General features: G+C 43.5%; 2 long non-coding RNA genes across 2 annotated transcripts; both read right to left on the bottom strand.

The window, feature by feature from the left end:
* Window positions 1-5,992: 5,992 nt before the first annotated feature.
* LOC142582391 (uncharacterized) lies at window positions 5,993-8,763 on the bottom strand. Its single transcript, XR_012828432.1, has 3 exons — window positions 8,339-8,763; window positions 7,384-7,557; window positions 5,993-6,356 (listed from the first exon to the last, which is right to left on the bottom strand). It is a non-coding gene; the product is annotated as an uncharacterized LOC142582391 (long non-coding RNA).
* Window positions 8,764-8,896: 133 nt separating this feature from the next.
* LOC142582390 (uncharacterized) lies at window positions 8,897-17,126 on the bottom strand. The gene is made up of 3 exons (XR_012828431.1): window positions 17,012-17,126; window positions 13,391-13,418; window positions 8,897-9,931 (listed from the first exon to the last, which is right to left on the bottom strand). It is a non-coding gene; the product is annotated as an uncharacterized LOC142582390 (long non-coding RNA).
* Window positions 17,127-18,465: the final 1,339 nt, after the last annotated feature.

The following is an 18,465-nucleotide window of genomic DNA, read 5'->3' as shown; positions in this document are numbered from 1 at the left end:
AGCAGTTCCTGCTCAGGAAAGTATCAGCTCTGCAGACCAAAATATCAGCGTACCATATACCATACATATATACGGCTGGTATATCATACCAGCCGTATATATGTATCTATATGTATCATATATGTATGTATATATGTATCTTTCCTAGTACAAATGTGAATAATGTCCACCGTTCGCAATTAATACGCGTAATCCCGCATAAGCGAAATGAAATAAGGTGTATCTCACAGGTAGGCCTGTGAGAAACACGTATCCTTTACTTGGCAAACAAGGAACCACATTACATGGACTCGCGCAGGAAAGAAGCCCAGGAAGAACACTGCCAAGAACAAGTAAACAAGCGAAGGTGTAAAATAAAGATTTCTAGTGACGTTTTTCTGAATTAGCTTGAAAGAATTGCAGGTACATATATATTTGCGGAACAATCACAGTTCTTTTGGATCCACTGTTTACTGCTCTACCAAGTTAAGTGCCAAAACCGACTAGTATCATTATTTGGGAAGTTGCGTAACGATGCGTGGTTGCCAGTCACATACAATCGCGTGGAACGCAGGACGCTGTGGTTCTAGACGTACTGCGCCTAGCGCGTAAGGTTTGAAAAATACCCACATAAGCACAGCAGGTGAATGTCTACGTAAGGCGGATCGACTGATAACTGTAGAAGCGTCATAAAACACACGGAATCGTTCTCCACTTCCGGCGGCGTTTTCTTTACTTCCTTTTTAAATAAAAAGATGATCCAAGAATATTTTCACAAACAACGGTTAAATTTGTTAATTTTTGCTTCTCCTTCTTTCTTGGCTGTTGCCTCGGCTCTCTCCCTCTCAGTAGATCGCCTAATTTCTCAACTCCTTGCGACTCTTGTTTCCAGTTGCCAATATTGCGCGAAAAGTGCTGTACAATTGGGCAAAAACGAGACGAGGTAACGGGTGACATTCATATTTATTGTGGGTTTAACAGTTATCGTAAGGTTTGATATGATGGACGCTTTATCGCGTGATTTTATTTTGCACTTTATTTAACCCATATTTCGGGTATATGGTTCCGACGATCTGCCAGCGTCGCGGTGAGCCGCCACTCGAGGTAATAATGAAGCAAAAGGAAAAGTTAAACGCAACTGGCTCTACCAGCTGACTACGAACCGAATTCCTTTCCTGGTCCCTGAATCACTCGAAACAAAGGAGGTTCAACTAACAAAGCAACAGCGATGCGCGTGACCATTGCAATAGATGGTGACGACTGAACTCATCTCGAGTTAATCGCGCGGGCACCGAATCGATGAAAAAAACTGGCCTTCTTACCCCAGGAGATACCGATAACTACCGCCATCCAAAAGGAATGAAAAAGGGAGCAAAATCTTGACCGCCGATTAGTTGTAAAGTCTCAAGATTGATTTGGAGGCGCTTTAGGAATGTGTGTGAGCAGTTGCCACATTGGCGGGAGCGGCAGCCCCTCCTCCCCCCGTTGGATTCCCCCTTAGGTACGTTGCTGGTGTAGCCTGTGCATTAATGTGCATTAATAGCGAGGAATTCGTACAAAAATGCGGCGCCATCGTTTCATCTCTACGCAAGAGCACCGCGGACACGGAATAGGTGCTGAATGTGGCCGGTCTGAATTTGGAATCTAACAACGCGACGAAGTGAAACTCACAGCTTCGAATGATGAGAAAGCTCGTTACCGCTTTTTCGGTTCATCCAGGCCTGACAGAAACTCTGCGCGCATGCAAGAAGGCTAAACTTTCTAAATATGAACTGAGGCTTGCAACAAACTTGATTGAGCTTCTCTCCCCTGTAGAGGAAGCCACGAAGTTGCTGCAGAAAATGCACGACACAGCTTGGCTTTTGCTTCCTGCGTTGTGAAATATCGAAGTTTTCCTTGCGGGAATCTTAAGCAAAGGCACACTTCTTTGCGAAGAGGCGACTAAAGGCCTACAGCCTAACCTGGAGAAGCGGTTCGCAAGCACGTGCACTGACTCTGTTTTTTTTTTTTAATGTATGCCCTCCTAGACCCACGGTTTAAGTCTTTTTGGTGTTCAGCTGTAACAGCCGAGCAGATGCGATCTGCTGTGCTGTGGAAGGGGCCTCTTTTGTTAGGACAGAATAGCACTAGCACTGTTGCGAATGCATACTCTGAAACAGGGCCAAGCAGACTGATGTTTAAGAACATCAGGCAAAATGAAAATGCACCCCAAGATCATATGCGTGGATCCATTGCAGGGGAAATTTCTCTTTACCTTATAGAGGGTACTTGCGCAGACGTGGTTAAGCCCCTGACCTATTGGAAGGTGAACGCTAGCCGCTTTTCCTTGCTTTCCCGCTTCGCGAAGGCAGTTTTCACTGTCAATTCGACGTCAGCTGACGTGGAACAAGTGTTTTCTACGGTATCCCCGAGGATGACAGCGAAGCGAAATCTGCTGTCAAGCACCTCTTTGGAACAGCTCTTGTTTGGGAAGCGCAACACATAGTTAGGTAGAAGACAATTGTTTTATCTCCTTTCCTTGGTGTTTTTTGAACTAACCGGTGAAAAAGCAGCCATTAACACTTCGGGTTTTCAACACTAAACGGCGAAGCGGCTATTTACCTCAGGACATATTGTTGCAAAATTTCGATGAATAAAACCAAAACAAAGCTTCTTTTTGCACCTTGCACTGTTTGCGACCTTTACAGCATTGCGATGACTGGAAGGTCGGCTGTTGACTGTGCCGATGCTACTTGAAAACCATCCCTATCGCTTGTAGGCCCACAAACCTATGAAGGCGCTTTTGCCTTTTTTGAGGGCGACTAGCCTATGAGAACGCCTTTGACTTGCTCAGGCCCTCCGCGTGCGTGCACAAGCTCACCGCAGCTTTCTTCCCCCTCCTCTCCTTCTCTCTATCTTTCTATTTCCTCTTTCTCCAGTGTAGGGTAGCCGACCAGACGCATTTTTGGTTATCATCCCTGCCTTCTCTTTTTATTTCCTCCTCGCACTCCTCCTCTTTTATTCCAGCATTTAAAGATCACGAGGACACCTGCGTAAAAATACGCTCTGCCATCATTTTAGCATTGACACATTTAAAGTTAAGCAATATTAAAACATCACAAGCTGTTAAAACAGCACTGGCCATCTAAATACTATAGCAAGCGGGAGAACTGCCCCTATGAGAATTAATAGGGTGGTTGTACTGCGCGAGATATCTCACGAAGCTACTATCCCTCGACCCTTGTAACGTGTTTTGCGTATATCTGCAATTCTTAATGCGTCTGATGACATCAGCTTTATGGTGCGTTTATTGGTAACTCGCTACAACTAGCATGATGCCTTTCCTATGCTGAGGAATTACAGGAATAGAATGGAACTGCCCAGCCACGACCGCAGTGGCTAAGATTTTTATTTCGAGGTTCGAGATTTCATTTTCAACTTCTAATTCCCCGGAATGGAATTGGAATGGAAGAGGGGGAGGGGAGCGCATTTCGCAACACTGCTAGGTAGCCTACGTGCAAACGCTGTTTTAGGGGGGTGACAACACCAAATTTTGACCGCTATTTACTGCCAAATTTTGTTAGTAGCCATTTTCGTCCCTAATCTCGCTAAAAGTCATGCCGCATTCCTGCCGTTTTTGTCCCTCTGATGTACCCATGTTGACACAGGATATATTAAATTTCTATAATTTAGTCTTACACCAATGCTCTACTTGACACCTGCATGCATCTTTAATATATTAGTTGCCATTTCCTATTATTTTAACACATCAAACTGATCGTTTTCCATTTGCATGTCATGCGACACATAAAGCAACAAGTTAAAAGGCACGTGGCGTGCTTGTGGTATAGTATTATCTCACGCTAAGTATTAGCGTGAGATAATACTTAACTGCATTAAGTATTGTCGTTGCCTTCCGCTTGTACGTAATATATAAAGGGTGTTTTTAGAAGTGTGCTGTAACAAAGACTGTGCTTACTAGCCCGTTTAACTAAAACGTAGGCGTGCCCTGTACTGCGCTAAGACAGGCTGTATGTCCCTGGCTGCTGAGGCCAAAGTTTATTTAAGAAAGTTAATTACTTTCACGTCACCAAGGGTTGCGGAAATGTGGTCTGTCGGCTGGTCTGTCCGCTGGTTAAAGATGCATTATTATGCCGAACAAAAATGAATTTTCTTCTTAATAGCCGCAAGCTGCCCCGTTTCAAAAGGAATAAAAGATGGCTGCCGCCGATCACTCAGGCGCTCGCTGCTTGCACCTTCCGGAGAGCATGGGCTTATTTGCGTGTAATAAACGTTTTTGCGTGGCCGTGTAACATTTTCGAGCACTTTCGGCATGTTTACGACCTCGTTCTGCCAACTTTTCTTTGCTGAGGATCCTTTTTAGTATCATTCTTAAGCTTCCGTTGCGTGGCGCCGCGATTGTCGACGAGCCACCGCAAGCTAAGTAAGGGAAAGCGGACCAATCGCAGACGCCGGCACCACCCTATTCATCCGGTTATCGACTTTCAGTGCACTGGCTCAGCCCCATCGAATCCCTCTCCACTTGAGAATGCTCCTCGCCTCTTGTCAGCCAATTAGATAAGACAAGCCGCTCAGTGTACGCAATGTTATTTCGTTTTTGAAGCAAACAAAAGTGACCTCCTATGAACGAGGAGAGCGGTTGAATGGTCTATTCAGACGACCCTGCGGGTGACCGCCCGATGCTTGCATCGGCGGTTACGCATATTTGACGTCAGGAGATTGGACTAAAAGCATATTGGAATAGTTTTGCGTTATAGGGCCCCAGATTGCAAGTATTTTTAGAACAAAGGCTATTACAACTAATTTGCTCCGTGTCCAGGGTCACCTTTCAGTGCATTCTAACTAACATATTCGAAAAATCCCTATAACTGTCTTTCATATACTCTAGCGTTAGCAACACGTACTAGTTTGCGCATGGAGGCTGCGTTGTGTGGCCGCTGACGTTTTATCTTTATTACGCCAGTTGGAGTATCGCACTTAAAATACTGCGGCAAACTTGCGTTGTCTCTGCCGCACTAAGAAGGCGCTCAATAAGTACGGCATACGCACGCTACTGTCGTCGACAACGACACCATTTCTGTACTTTTTTTGTCTTGCTTTTGCAAGGTGTCCTTTTCCAACTCAACCCAAGCGGAGAACACCTCGACTGCATCGACTGCAATTCCTTTCTGGGCATATCTCATATAAAGCTGCTGACATGTTTGTTTTGACAAAGACAACCGCGGACGTGTGAAAGAGACGAGCGACACAGTGGAAGGGCGGTTAGGGTTGTCTTCTCACCGGTCGCTCGAAATTCCACCGTGCCAACTTTATTCGCAGGGGCTCCGTTATTATTTGGCGAGGCAGAGCGCGACGCTCTCCGGAAGTGTTTTGAAATGCCGTTGTGCTTTCCATATTTACGACGTGGCGGGAATGCGGCTGAGCCCGCTCGATTGCGGCAAATAGCCCGCTCGTTGGACCCGAGAGACAGCACCCCGGGAACGCGCTCTTGTGGAAGTAATCGAGAGTTATGGACTAGAGCGCACCTTGGGGGCGCTATGGCAACGGCTGTTTCATTTGGCTGTCCACTGGTGGTGGCATTGCTGTATCCCGGAAAAAAATACGTTGGCTGTTTCTTTAAGCGATCTAATTTTATACCTGCGTTTCGGCGCGCGGTCTCATGGTAATGCAGCCTGGGCAATTTCGTCTGCTCCCCCGGTTACCTTTGCAACCGTTCCTGCTCAGTTAGGTATGCTTGAATTTGCTTGCGCATCTTTATGCACGAAATTTTGGTGAACTTGGCGTTTCGCAATATGTGTGCGAAATTTTTAACATTTGTGGAACTGCCGAATACGGCTTTGCCTATTTTGCATGCGGTATTGCATGACGTTGGTGTAGCAGTGTCTCCCCGAATTATTTCGTGGTACCCGTTTGTCTTCGCCCCTCGCAGAGAGACAGGTGTTCAACCCTGTACTAATTCAGCCGACAGAGAAATTTCGGCAGATTTCTCAGCCGAATGAAGAAAATGCAATGCTTCTAGTTTACAAAGGTATCATTTATTTGTGCTGTTTATGTCTTCGCTGACAGGCGCCTTCTCGTTTATTTTATAAACGCACTTTTTATCGAAAATTGTCAGAATAAATCCTAGGACTCTCTCTTAAAAACGTCGATATAGTTAAGCACAATTTGTGCCCCAAAAGAAAAAAAATGAGGTTCTCCAGCTAACGAAACATCGGTGCACAAGTATACGTGATTTGATTCCCTTCTTTTTACGCAACAGTTGGAAAAGACGTCGCCATCATGTGGGCAATAAAATCAGCAGGACTGCCGAAAAGTCACTGATGTCTTCGTCACAGGCTGTCGCTCGGCTTTCTGTTTACTTGAGCTGGGCATAAACCCTAGAAAAGAATGGAAGAGTTAACATAAACAAATATAAAAATAAACGCGAACACAATAAGAGAAAACTACCAGTGATTTACACACTCAGAGACAAGTACTTCGAGTAAATACTGGTTCGCCTCTTTTGTTCAGTCGGAAACTACGAGAACGTTGCGGCAGAGCTGACCAACAACGCAGACGTAGACACGAAATTATATCGGCCTTTTCATTTTCAATCAATCAATCAATCAATCAATCAATCAATCAATCAATCAATCAATCAATTAATTAATTAATTAATTAATTTGCCAAAACAATAATACGGTAATAGGACACATAACAAGAAGTGTTTGTGTGCTTTACTGGACTGTCCATAGCTGGCAATGTGTGAAATCATTCTGTAGGCCAATTAAGCATTTCTTCGTCTACCACTGCGGAGCACATGGCAGCACAAGGCTTTTAAGCAGACATGTGCGCTGAATAACCGAACGTCATAGAATTACAGGCATTGTCTTCGTTGGTGGCGATCGAATAAGAGATGAGATACTGTAATCCACCGTCGAATAATTTTAACATGATTACTCTGGTGACCTGGAGTACGTTGAAGCCATATCGGCGACACCTACGTGAGAGTGGCTTTCCCTGTAAGCACCACTACCTGAAAAAAGAACGCTAAAGCTCTAGACAGAGGCAAAGAGACTACCGGATAAGAGTTGTACTGTGCTGAATCGTGTTTGTCCTCTTTCCCTCTCTTTATTGTATTTAATGTCATCTTTCCTTTTATTAGATTTAATTTCTTTAACCACCTTACCCCAGCCCACAGTAGCCAGCCGGTCTTTAGATTGTATATAGTCTCCCTGTCCCACCACCCTTTCCTCCACAGCCAGACATTGCAGAGACACTGGTTTAATCTCATGTACACTGTATTCTCCTTGTTATACATTTCTATGCTTGCTACACACGGCCGAGCTAAAACACTTTTTTTCGGAAGTAAGTGTACGTTATCGCCAATCTTCATCATAATTTTCACCACAAATCATCACAAACCTCCTACTCTCTCGACATTCACGTGGTAGTGATCGGTGACTTCCCGCCAGTGCAGTACAAGTCCTGTGGGCGCGAAGACCTTCGCGTCGGCAGCACAGTAGGCGGTGCACAAATGCATGGAGATGACGTCTGCTTCTGTTCCTCGGGGCTTGCTTTAGGGGCGAATGTTGTGAGCTGCGACAAAAATTAAAAAAAAAACGATGTCGAGATGTTAATGCACATTGTTCAGATGTGCGAGATTACTCTAATACGTGATTCACCGAAAATTGCTTTGAATACCTCATTTCAGGACTAAAGTAAAAAAGCTCGGGATGCAGATTTTTAAGAAGATATATCGAAGTAATTGTGGTGCGCCAACTGAAGCCTATATTAATGGTCAACAAAGTTTTCGCTAGAGCCGGTCAAAACGTTTTGCTAAAAAAATACACAGTATACCTAAGGCATTGGCTTGATAGGGAGCACCGGATACAATATTTCTCATACGTGTTTTATGCTCATCACTTGCACGATCTTACGCGTTCACAAAATGAATGACTCCATGTTCAAATTCACTCTCGATATTTCTAAAAAATACTTATACATAATGCGAATCGTCCTTGTGATAATAACGAAAAAATGACAACCGACAATGATAGGTTAAAAGTTTGTCTGCATATGGACTAAAACAGATTTAAGCTCAACCTGTCGAGCAGCTGGGAACAGACACACAGCAACACAAGGCCTGTTGTGAACAAAGATTCCGCACGGATGCAGAAGCGTCTTAAAAGTTTTTAACCTATCTTTCTTGACTGGCGTTTTCACCGTTCCTTTCTTTCAGCATGCTTCCTCACTGACCAGACGAGATGAAGTCATGCCATATATTCCCGTCTTAATACGCATGCGCAAAAAAAAGAAGAAAAAAGAAGCAAGAAATAAGAATTTATGATCTGAAATGAGGTTGTCTTTCATAACCAACCTTGATTTGTACTGGTTTCACACAGCTAGACTCCAGGCTGACCGCGCCAGGGCAGCACGTATCGAGCACAGACGCGCTGACCACCTGGCCATGCAATGCTGACATTGCTACGGCTTGGTCTGCACGGCTTAAATGAGAGAAAAGAATAAATAAGGGTGCACAAATAAACATCATGCATTGATGCATTGTATTCTAAACCGGGGATAAACTGGCACTCTGGGTCTAGCACTTCGCCTCATGTGGTGCCTACACCAGTGCAATGTGTGACTCCCACCTTATTTCCTCCGTACCCAGTCTGCTTACGACGGAAGCAGATGGCCGGCATTCTGTTCCGTTTCTCAGGGGCTTGAATAGTGCTCGGTAAACCTAGCTCAGTATATCATTAAAGGATAACGTTTTTGCGACTCTAAAGCCTCTTGCGCACGTTCGTGCGGGGGGTTGTTTAAAAATTTATTTTAATCTTTGAAAGTTCCTATTTCCTTTGTTTAGGAAGAAAATAGACGGTTTTACCGAACAGTTGTATTTAATTTTTTAAGGGGAGGGGGGGCGGGACAGGAAAGGAGGAGGGGGGTGTCTTGCGATTTGTGCACAGAGCATGCGGTCATTAAACTGCAATTTCTCTTCCGGAATTAAATATCGGATGCGTCGCGAGCGTTATGTGGTTTAAAAGCCATGAAAGTATTTCGTATGACTTTTCCAAATACAACTTTGTTACCTGGAGGTAAAGAGAGCTTACGTCGTCTAGAAGAATAGCAGAGCCAATTGTATAACTAACGCTCCATCTATGTCATTAATATAACATCACTGCTATTAGAAATCAGGGTACCTCCCACGTGTGAGACCTTCTGGAACAAAAAATCCACAGCCACACTGAAGAAGGATATGCTACGGCGACTATGAACTCGTTGTTACGCACACATTCTCTTTTGAAGCGTAAGTGGCCGGCTCTTTTAGTATTTGTTCGGCAGATGTGTGTTTGTTTGGATGTGATTGGAAATATGAACGGTCGAATAATATTTTGTCACCAGCTCTTTCAGTAACTATAAACTCTTAAAGGCTCAAAGTGTGATGACATGGTGTGATTTAGGAACACTTAGGCAACTAAGCAACAAAGAAGCCACTATGTGCTAAAAAAGGAAACTAAAACAGTAACAAATCGGCACATTGTGCAGTTTCTGGGATTAGAGCAGAGTCATTAAAGCATAAACAGCGCGAATGAAAATGAGTAGTCTAAGGAAGTCGATTTGATAAAAGTTGAATACTGTGTTTAGTGGGCCACTTGGTTCTGTGGCACCCCGTGTTGCCTCATCTAAAAAGTAATGGACACGCACGCACGCACAGAGTGAGAGACATGTTCACATACATACAAGGTATACATGCACTGTCGCCTTAATTTAATAGAGGTTGCTGAGTGAATACTGGCGAATATAGCAAAGCTCTCTCCAAAGGACCGAGTGCCCTAAAACAGACTACAAATCAACATCGAATCTGGTGTACTCGCCTGACACTCCGTACTTGCTCGTGATGAGGTCCGGAGACTGGTATACGACGTCACCGGAAGAGCACTCGCAGAAGGTCTTCTCGGGGGAATATCTGCACACAAAGTAAATCTCTCTCTTCCTTTTCGCCTGCTTTTATGCCTGAAATTCATGGTGGGCGAAATGTTTCATTTCAGAGCAAGTTCAATGCATCTTTGATTGACGGATGTGCTGTTGCACTACTTTTGGTCGTTCGTTAATCGTTTGAGAGATGAACTTGCTGAAGCTACAGACCCAGGAAGTTGTAGCCACTGCACCGTTAATCATGGGTATGCTTATTTCAAACTGTCGAAATTAGTTTTAACTTTGTTTCTGCGCAACAGAAAAAAGTAAAGAAAAAGGAATGCAGGTCCTATTAGCGCTTTGCTAACACTAACACTTCTACAACACGGTGCAGCCCTAGCTTCGTTGCCCAGTTTACGAACGATAAATACAGAAAGTTTAGTTGTAAGCCATGCTTAAAATTTCTTTACATATTTTTTTCTTGCGTCCAGCTAAGCGAGAGTTCTACCTTTGCTTGTTCCTAAAACAATGTGTAACAAAAACTGAGCTTCCTGCATAACGTCGCTGTTATTACAGGAGCTCTAAAGCGTGTTTTGCAAAAACTCCGTCGTAGAGCTTCTTTTGTTCTTAACTTGGAGTGTTGCAATACGCACTATGACACCTCAGACTCACTCAGGCTACGCCGCTATGGCTTTAATTAAGCAAGCGTGCGACAAAGTTCTGTCTGGTCAACACGTAAGCGCAATACTTTCATATCAGTCAAACGCAGGTCATAGCAGAAACGATTTCGGGGCCATGTTGCAATCCACTATCGTGTGTTAGGGCATTCGCCAAATGGCAACCGCTATTACGGCTGCCGTCCGCAAAGTCAGGAGAAGAACACGTGCAGCAATCATTCCAAGCCCGAGCCGGTATACACGTTTTACAACGACGCTGTAGGACAGGCGGCTGGGCTTGGAATCAATCTAATAATGAGCCAGAACGGCTCCGTGAAACTTCCCGTCCCGCTCGCGAATTGATTCAACTTTGTCGCCCGTAAAAGCACGGCGTGCGTTGCACGCAACGCTGCGCACTCGATCAATCTGACAGCAACGCGTGATTTCGACGGCAACGCTTGCAGTGACCGAGAGGCCAGTCGAGCCGGCCAACGGTGGGTGCATTAGAGCGATGGTGTTCGCCATCCGCGATCGATCGCCTCGACACGCTGGAAGACCGTGCCCGTGAAGGGCGGAAGAAAAGCGCTGAGAGAAAAAGAAAAAAGAAAGCCGCGGCTTCGGGAAAAGGGGTGAGCCGTGAGGGATTACGCAAAGGATCGAGAGAACCCTGGAGACGTCACGATAGGCAGGCCACTGTATACCAAATTACGCGCGTGTAACAGCGTATCGTCGTCGCTGCTCGGCGATTGCTTGCTTTATGTAAATCCACCAGCTGCTAAAGAACAGTCGCGTGGCCGCGAAGAACAAACAATGTCTCGCAGTCCGTTCGGCTACACCGGAGCACACGCTTTTCCATCGATTCGCGTCTCCGCTATGAACACGTCCGGCTTCGCTGTTGTAGAGGCAATTCCAATTCGCCGTCATAATAGGAACGGCACGGCGCAGCCATGCGAGGCAATAACGCTACGTGTTCATGGCGTTCCGACTGTCCCGATATACGCACGCGGCTGATTTTAAGCAGGGAACGTGACGTAAGGTGCATAAAAGTGGCGTAACAGAATTTTTTTTTTCGCATTAGTGTAATGATCTCGAAGCACAGATGGAAGACTTCGCGTGCTACTTGCGTTTAACTGAAGCATATAGCCATTTTATCACCATCATCGCCGAAATCGACGTGGGATAATTTGTAGCACGTTTTCCGCGCCCGTTGCAGCAAGCTTTATATGCCGAAACGTGTGCAATCATTTCTTTTCAACTAACAGCCGCATTCACTCGCAAGGGCTTTTTGTTTTCTTGCTGTCTCTACGCCATTTCTTGCTGTCCCTGGCAGCTACTGACCCTTTGGCAGTCTGACCCAACAATCGTTGGGAATTATCTTTAGCCGAATCATAGGTGAGGTAGACTTCAAACTGAAGTTTGCTAACACAGCGTTTTAAGCGTTTAGAACTAAATCCTAAGAGAGCAAGCCAGAGAGCAAAGAACGTTTCTGTTGACATCTGTTGCTTACTTAGTATTCTTACATATTTAACTGTATTTTAGCCACACACCCCTCGCCAAAAAAGCTTAATACCACAAAGAAAAAGAGTTTTAATTGGAACAATTGATTCATCCTAAAATGAATGATGCAGGCTGTTTGTCAGTCGGAAGCCAACGCAACATACCCCTAAATTCCTGGCAAAAGGCCGCAATGCACATACACAATATATATATATATATATATATATATATATCTTTGTGGGTGCACAGGTTCAGAAAGCCCTGATGGGTAGACATCAGATGCTGACGGAGCTGATGCAGTTAAAGAAATGCGGCCGTGTGCAGATGACGGTGAATTTAGGCCTCGTGTTAGTTTTGCGCCTAGGGCTCCTATCTTGCATTGATGTGACAGCTGCCGCGAAGCACCAACAGGCGAACTATGGCTTTGATCGGAGGACTGTTCTGCTAGTTGGTGATGCAATAGGAACGTTGGGCTGAGCGGAAAAGTTGTGTGAAAAGAAGATAGCCAAGGTAGACAAGACAGGCTCTCACCTTGCTCGGCACATCGAGAAAAATATAAGTCTACAGCGGAAAATCTATTGTTCACTCGTAGAAATATAAGACAGAAAGTGCCCTTTCTAGAAGAGCTCGGGGTCAGGAAGGTGGATGGTTCACTTGGCGCAATGTTCACAGGCCAAATAGAATACGTTTTCAGTCATAGCGTGCATGGCTTCCGCTGCATGCATCAACTTCGATGAAGAGCACGAAACTTAGAAAGCATTTACCATAGGAGATGAATTCCTACGTCTTCCGGCACATTTAGTCTTCACGGTGTTATCCACTTTTATTTGTATTTTTTTCCAACCGCAACATAAAATCGTAAGAGCTGCGGCCATAGCGCAACAGGTGCAACTGCTTTGCATGCGTCACCGATGTTGCGAAAGCAGGCACGGCAGCGCAACTGCGACAATGGTTTCAGTAGAGCCCGCCAGGAGCTGTTTAAAAGTGGCGCAACAACGCAATATTTACGTCCCTTGGTGGTGCAGGATAAAAATGAGGGCTCTTTCATGGTTGCGTTTTGTTGAAGCTAACATGACATGTCTCTCTCTCGCAATAGTACTCGTCATTTCACGCATAGCTTGTTCTCAAATGCACAGTCCATTAACCCGTGGCCTTTAGAGAAGTATGCGCCAGCGCAATCGCAAATATCTCCACCGAAGCAACAACTGCTCAATTGTGCTTCACTGCCGACCTCCTGGCTTTTCCTTGAGCGCCACTATCACACATCAAATACAGCAGGACTATGTGCTCAAAAGGAAATAAAATAATTCTACTTCCAAATTTCCAGGCATAACGGTTGAAAAGGTAGGAATACTTACTTTTGAAGCTGGACTGAGTGTTTTGCCTCTGCAAAGCAAAAACAAAATATTGGTCATATATATGACCTACCGAGACACTACCGCAAGGTAGTGTCTTGGGTCCTATGCTGTTCCTAGTGTATATAACTGACATTGTTAACATCATAACTGCTGGTGTGCGTATTAGACTGTTTGCCAATCATTGTATTTTCCACAGTGATATAACGTGTTAGAATGATGAGATTGTCACCGAAAGGAATTTAAGCAACATATTGAAGTTGTGTAATGAATGGGGGATGTTTATTAACGCTGAGAAATCCGCATTTCTTCATATCTCTTGTAAAAGAACACAAACTTTTTTCTTATACACTATATATACGTTCTTCAGGACGGCATCAGACTAACAACTACGAATACTTAGGTGTTGCTTTGACTTCCACATTGTCTCGGAACATGCACAATAATTATATGTGTTTCCCTGCTTTCTGCAAACTCTGTTTTATTAGATACACACTCAAAAATATTCCTCCTAGTGTAAAATTACTGTTATTTTTCATTTGTTAGACCAAAGGTAGAGTATGCATGTATAGCATGGGATCCTTACACCAAGTCAAATATCGGGCGTCTTGAAAAAATACAAAGAAATGCAGTCAGGTTTGTATTTCATAAATTAGCAAATCTGGACTCTGCCTCTACAGTTATGTCAGGAAATTCTATACCTAATCTCACCGAAAGCAGTCGAGGCTTCATTTCCTTTCCCTCCTTCTGAACAACAAACTTGAAACCATCGACTTACATAACGCCTGCATTAGCACGGCACTTAAGATAACATCCTCCTAACTCACCAACACCCTATTACACTCGAACTGATACGTTTAAATTTTCTTTTGTTCCCCGAACAATGACGGATTGGAAATATAGTTTACAGACATGGTGTGAATAAAAATTGTGTAAATTTGTACTTGCTTGTTCTGATTCGTTCACTATTGTATGTAGGTATTCTATTGCCACTCTGCTTAATATATATATATATATATATATATATATATATATATATATATATATATATATATATATATATATATATATATATATATATATATATATATATATATATACCGTGGTTCTATTAACTTCAGCTATTTTAACGGTTTCTAATCCTTGTACTTAACATAGTTATGCTAATTAACATTATCATTATTTACTTTGCCGCACATATCTAAATCTACAAATCATAATAGGTGAGTTCGCAAGCCGTGTGCACTTAGAACAAATTCTCTGTACCGCGCCAGTTCCAAGATAATAATTTTCAATGTCTCCGACAAAATGCATTGATATTGCAGTTTGTTTTTAAGGAACCGCTGTTTTATGTATTGACGCACAAAAGTAAGTGGAACACCAATTCATTTCGACGGAAAATTTGAAAATTATTATCTCGGAACTGGTGCTGTCCAGAGAAATTGTTCCAAGTGGTTACGCCAAGCGAACTCAGCGACTACAAATCGTAGAATAAAGTATGTGGCGTAAAGTAACTATTAAAAATGTATTTAGCGTAATTATCTTAATTATTTAACTCAATATCTTGATTTCTCGTAGAAGTAATGGTCACTTTACCGAGTAATTTAGGTGAAGCGTCAGAACTGTGATATGTGCCATAGGCAATCCTTAAAAAACATTGGGGCGGCAAATGGAAAACACCCCAGAGATACATATTTTGAAAAGGGAAATGTAAAGTCACAAGGGACGGAGAATGCTATTGCTTTGTGTAGATAGAACGGTTCTTTTTATTGCTCGTGACCTACTCCCGAGAGGGTACATTTCATCTTTTGTTATCTTGAGCGACGCGTGGCTAATGAGAAAAGAAAGCTGTTTCTGGTAGGACCGCACAGTTAACGCTCACTCGGCTGCACTCATGTAATAACGTCGTAATAATATTAAGCTAGACACGAAACCAAATTAAATCAAAGGAAGGGAAGCTAAACGATCTCCAACATTTGAAACAGAGGCGCTCCGTTCCATTTAACCGATGTTGCACAACCACCACTAAAAAAAGGTAAAGGGCGTCAGATGGTCTAATCTTTCACGCATATCCTGATTTCTATTGGGTATTGTCAACTTTTTATTGCAATTCAAGGAATAAGCTTCAGTGTCCAACAAAATGAAGTCAACCCGCCGTGGTAGGTTAGTGGCTATGGTGTTGGCCTACTAAGCACAAGGTCGCAGGATCAAATCCTGGCTACGGCGGCCGCATTTCGATGGGGGCGAAATGCGAAAACACCCGCGTACTTAGATTTAGGTGCGCGTTGAAGAACCCCAGGAGAACGAAATTATTCCGGAGTCTCCAACTTCGGCGTACTTCATAATCAGGTCGTAGTTTTCGCACGTAAAACCCCATGGCTTAGTTTAATTACTTTAAAGTTAACTCACTATGACACTAAAGCAGTATATCCTTTAAAAAGAGCTAGGTTCTACCTATTTCATACACAAAAGCCTGAATGAGGGACTTTTCTTTTAAGATAAGATTGTTAATATCACTAAGTCTAAAAAATTGTACCACGAAGCTTGCGACCCCGTAGCTCTACCCAAAAATAAATATCTGAATTTTGTAAACTTCGTTTTGTTAGAATGTCTGAAGTGGGCAACGTGATTCCTTAATTTGCAGGTGACCTACAATTATTACGGTGTTTACGGAGAGATTGTAGAAGTCATACTTGCAAATTAATTATATATTTTATGGCGCTATATATTATATGAATTTCACTCGCCTTTGGGTGTAACAACAGCTACAGCTGACAACATTGTGACATCGCCTCCGTTTGATCTTACAAAGCTGTAATTTTAATGCTTCCTTCTTTTAGTTTTCGATAATTAACAACTTTTTGTAAAATAATTTATTACCTAAATAACAACACTTTGAGCTGAATTCACACATAATTTCTTGCAAAAAGATTTCTTATTGGCCAGGTCACCTCACTGGTAATGTGGTTCCTATGACGAGTGCCTGGTGTCTTCCCTTAAAAATCAATGTGCATACAAAGCCCTTTGTGAATTCAGGTGTGGTTTTCTACCATAAGAAGATATAAACAATTTCCACAAATCTCGTCGATAGCGGTGAAACGAATGACGTGCAAGACCATTTATCCACTGCCGCGTTCATATATGGGAGCTTCCGGGAAAAACATCCAAGGCCTGTGGCAGTAGAAACTTCTCTAGCTTCGTAGATACAAGGAACCTAGAGCCACTTGAGATTGTATAGTGGGAAAATAGGCCATTTCTGGCGGCAAAAGCGCCCAGAGAATTGCCATTTGCGCCTTCGGCTATATCTTTTTATGGTGGCGTTACGTAATCTAGGGGCTACAACGCTGTCGATGAAGAAAACCGCCACGTGTGAATTTTACACGTGGATAATACGGCAGCGCGCATGGTCCGAGCATCGGCGTGGAAGTAGTGCACCTGGGACCATCGTCCAGCCAGCGGCCGCTTCAAATAAATGCCGTAGTCACCTGCAACGGTGACCTACACTTTCTTCAAAATGAACTGTAGTTCACTGAAAATGTTTCCTCGTTAACCTCCAGAAAGAGGCTTTTACACCATAGTTTGAAAGCGTCTTTTCTAAAATGTTCAACAAACAATTGCGCCCACCTTTACGCCTCCGCCGTCGCTTCCAGTGTCCCGCAGCAGTCAGAGAGACAATAACAAAAACAAGTGCGACGACTGCCGTAACGAGAAAGCCCAAAACATGGCCTGGTAGCTTCACCGCGCTGGAGTCTGCAAAATAAAAAAAGAGACCAACCGAAAATAGAAATATAGCAACTAAAACGCTGCCCGTATACGTTAGAATATGCGAGAATACTGGCATTTGTTGGTGAACGTGTCATGTGCAGGAGCAACTAACGCATCCCTGGTTGCCTTGTTAGTGAAGCTGCTGCGTGCTCAATCGGCAGGAAAATGTCGTTCGCAAGAGACATAACATAATGCAAACCTGGGTCCAAGTTTTGTTAGGGTTTAAGATTTGTTACTTGACGAAAGCAGACGCTGATTATCTTCATGTGAAGGTCATCAGAACTACCGAGTGTTTTGCACGGAGGAATTACCGGCCAACTTTAGGCAGCTCGTATGCTACTACAAGATCACGAACATATTTGCAAAAACAAGAGTAGTGGATCAGGCAAACCTTTCTCCCATTAGTTTCATCTGCGTGTGACAATAAAGCGTAGCATAAGTTGCCGTCAGTACAAAAGGCAGCAGGACTTTAACCAAATATAAAACAAGTCAGAGATGAAGAAAAGAACAAAAGCAGTGTTGGACGCAATCATCTCCCGCAATCGAGACGCACTTTCTTCACATGAGTAGAAGAGAAGGAAGACCGATAGGTGGAGCGGCATTCAAGGCAACGCTTCTTTTTTTTTCGCACTTTTCTCCTCTCGAGTTTTTCCAATAAAATACGCTTGCTAGAGCGCCTAGTTGCTTACACTTTTCTTGTTTCTCGTCGCCTAGAGCGTTCAGTAACTCAGAACCGTTCTTAACGCGCGCGTTAACACAGGGGCACGTGGGTGCACAGATGGTGATGTTGTGTCTATATATATACACGAACAACACCTGTCAAGCTGCGGGGGTTACGTAAACAGCTCTTTTTTTAGGCGCTTCGTCGAACTCTTTGCAGGGCTATAGTTAGTGTCTTCGTTCGCCAAGCAATCGCACAGACTAACATTCAGCCTGCAGTACATCGATAGCATTCCTTGTCGTTTTAAGCTATGCTTTACATGTTGTATCAATGATAAAACGCGCATTGCTTGCAAGACAATTTATCAAAGACTTGTATTCGAGTTAGAATACAGACAGAAAGAAGAACTCTTGTACTGACAGCCTATCGTTATTGTGTCAAAAATTGCTGTAATCCTATCTAATGCGCACGTCACAGCAGCTGTGCGCGCTTTAGCAATGTTTATGCCCGTTTCGTCCGATATCTAGGCTGCATGGTCTTCGAGGTGTTTCACAAGTGTGGTATCTTGACTGCTATCAATGGCAGCGAAGGTGAGGCGTTCTCTTTTGGTTTTCTTTTTTGATATTTTTTTCAAGGAAATATTATACTGGGC

This window comes from Dermacentor variabilis, chromosome 5, assembly GCF_050947875.1.
Source record: "Dermacentor variabilis isolate Ectoservices chromosome 5, ASM5094787v1, whole genome shotgun sequence".
Lineage (NCBI taxonomy): Eukaryota > Metazoa > Arthropoda > Arachnida > Ixodida > Ixodidae > Dermacentor > Dermacentor variabilis.
Note: the sequence above shows the minus strand (reverse complement) of the source record. Positions and strands in the feature narration are given on the sequence as shown.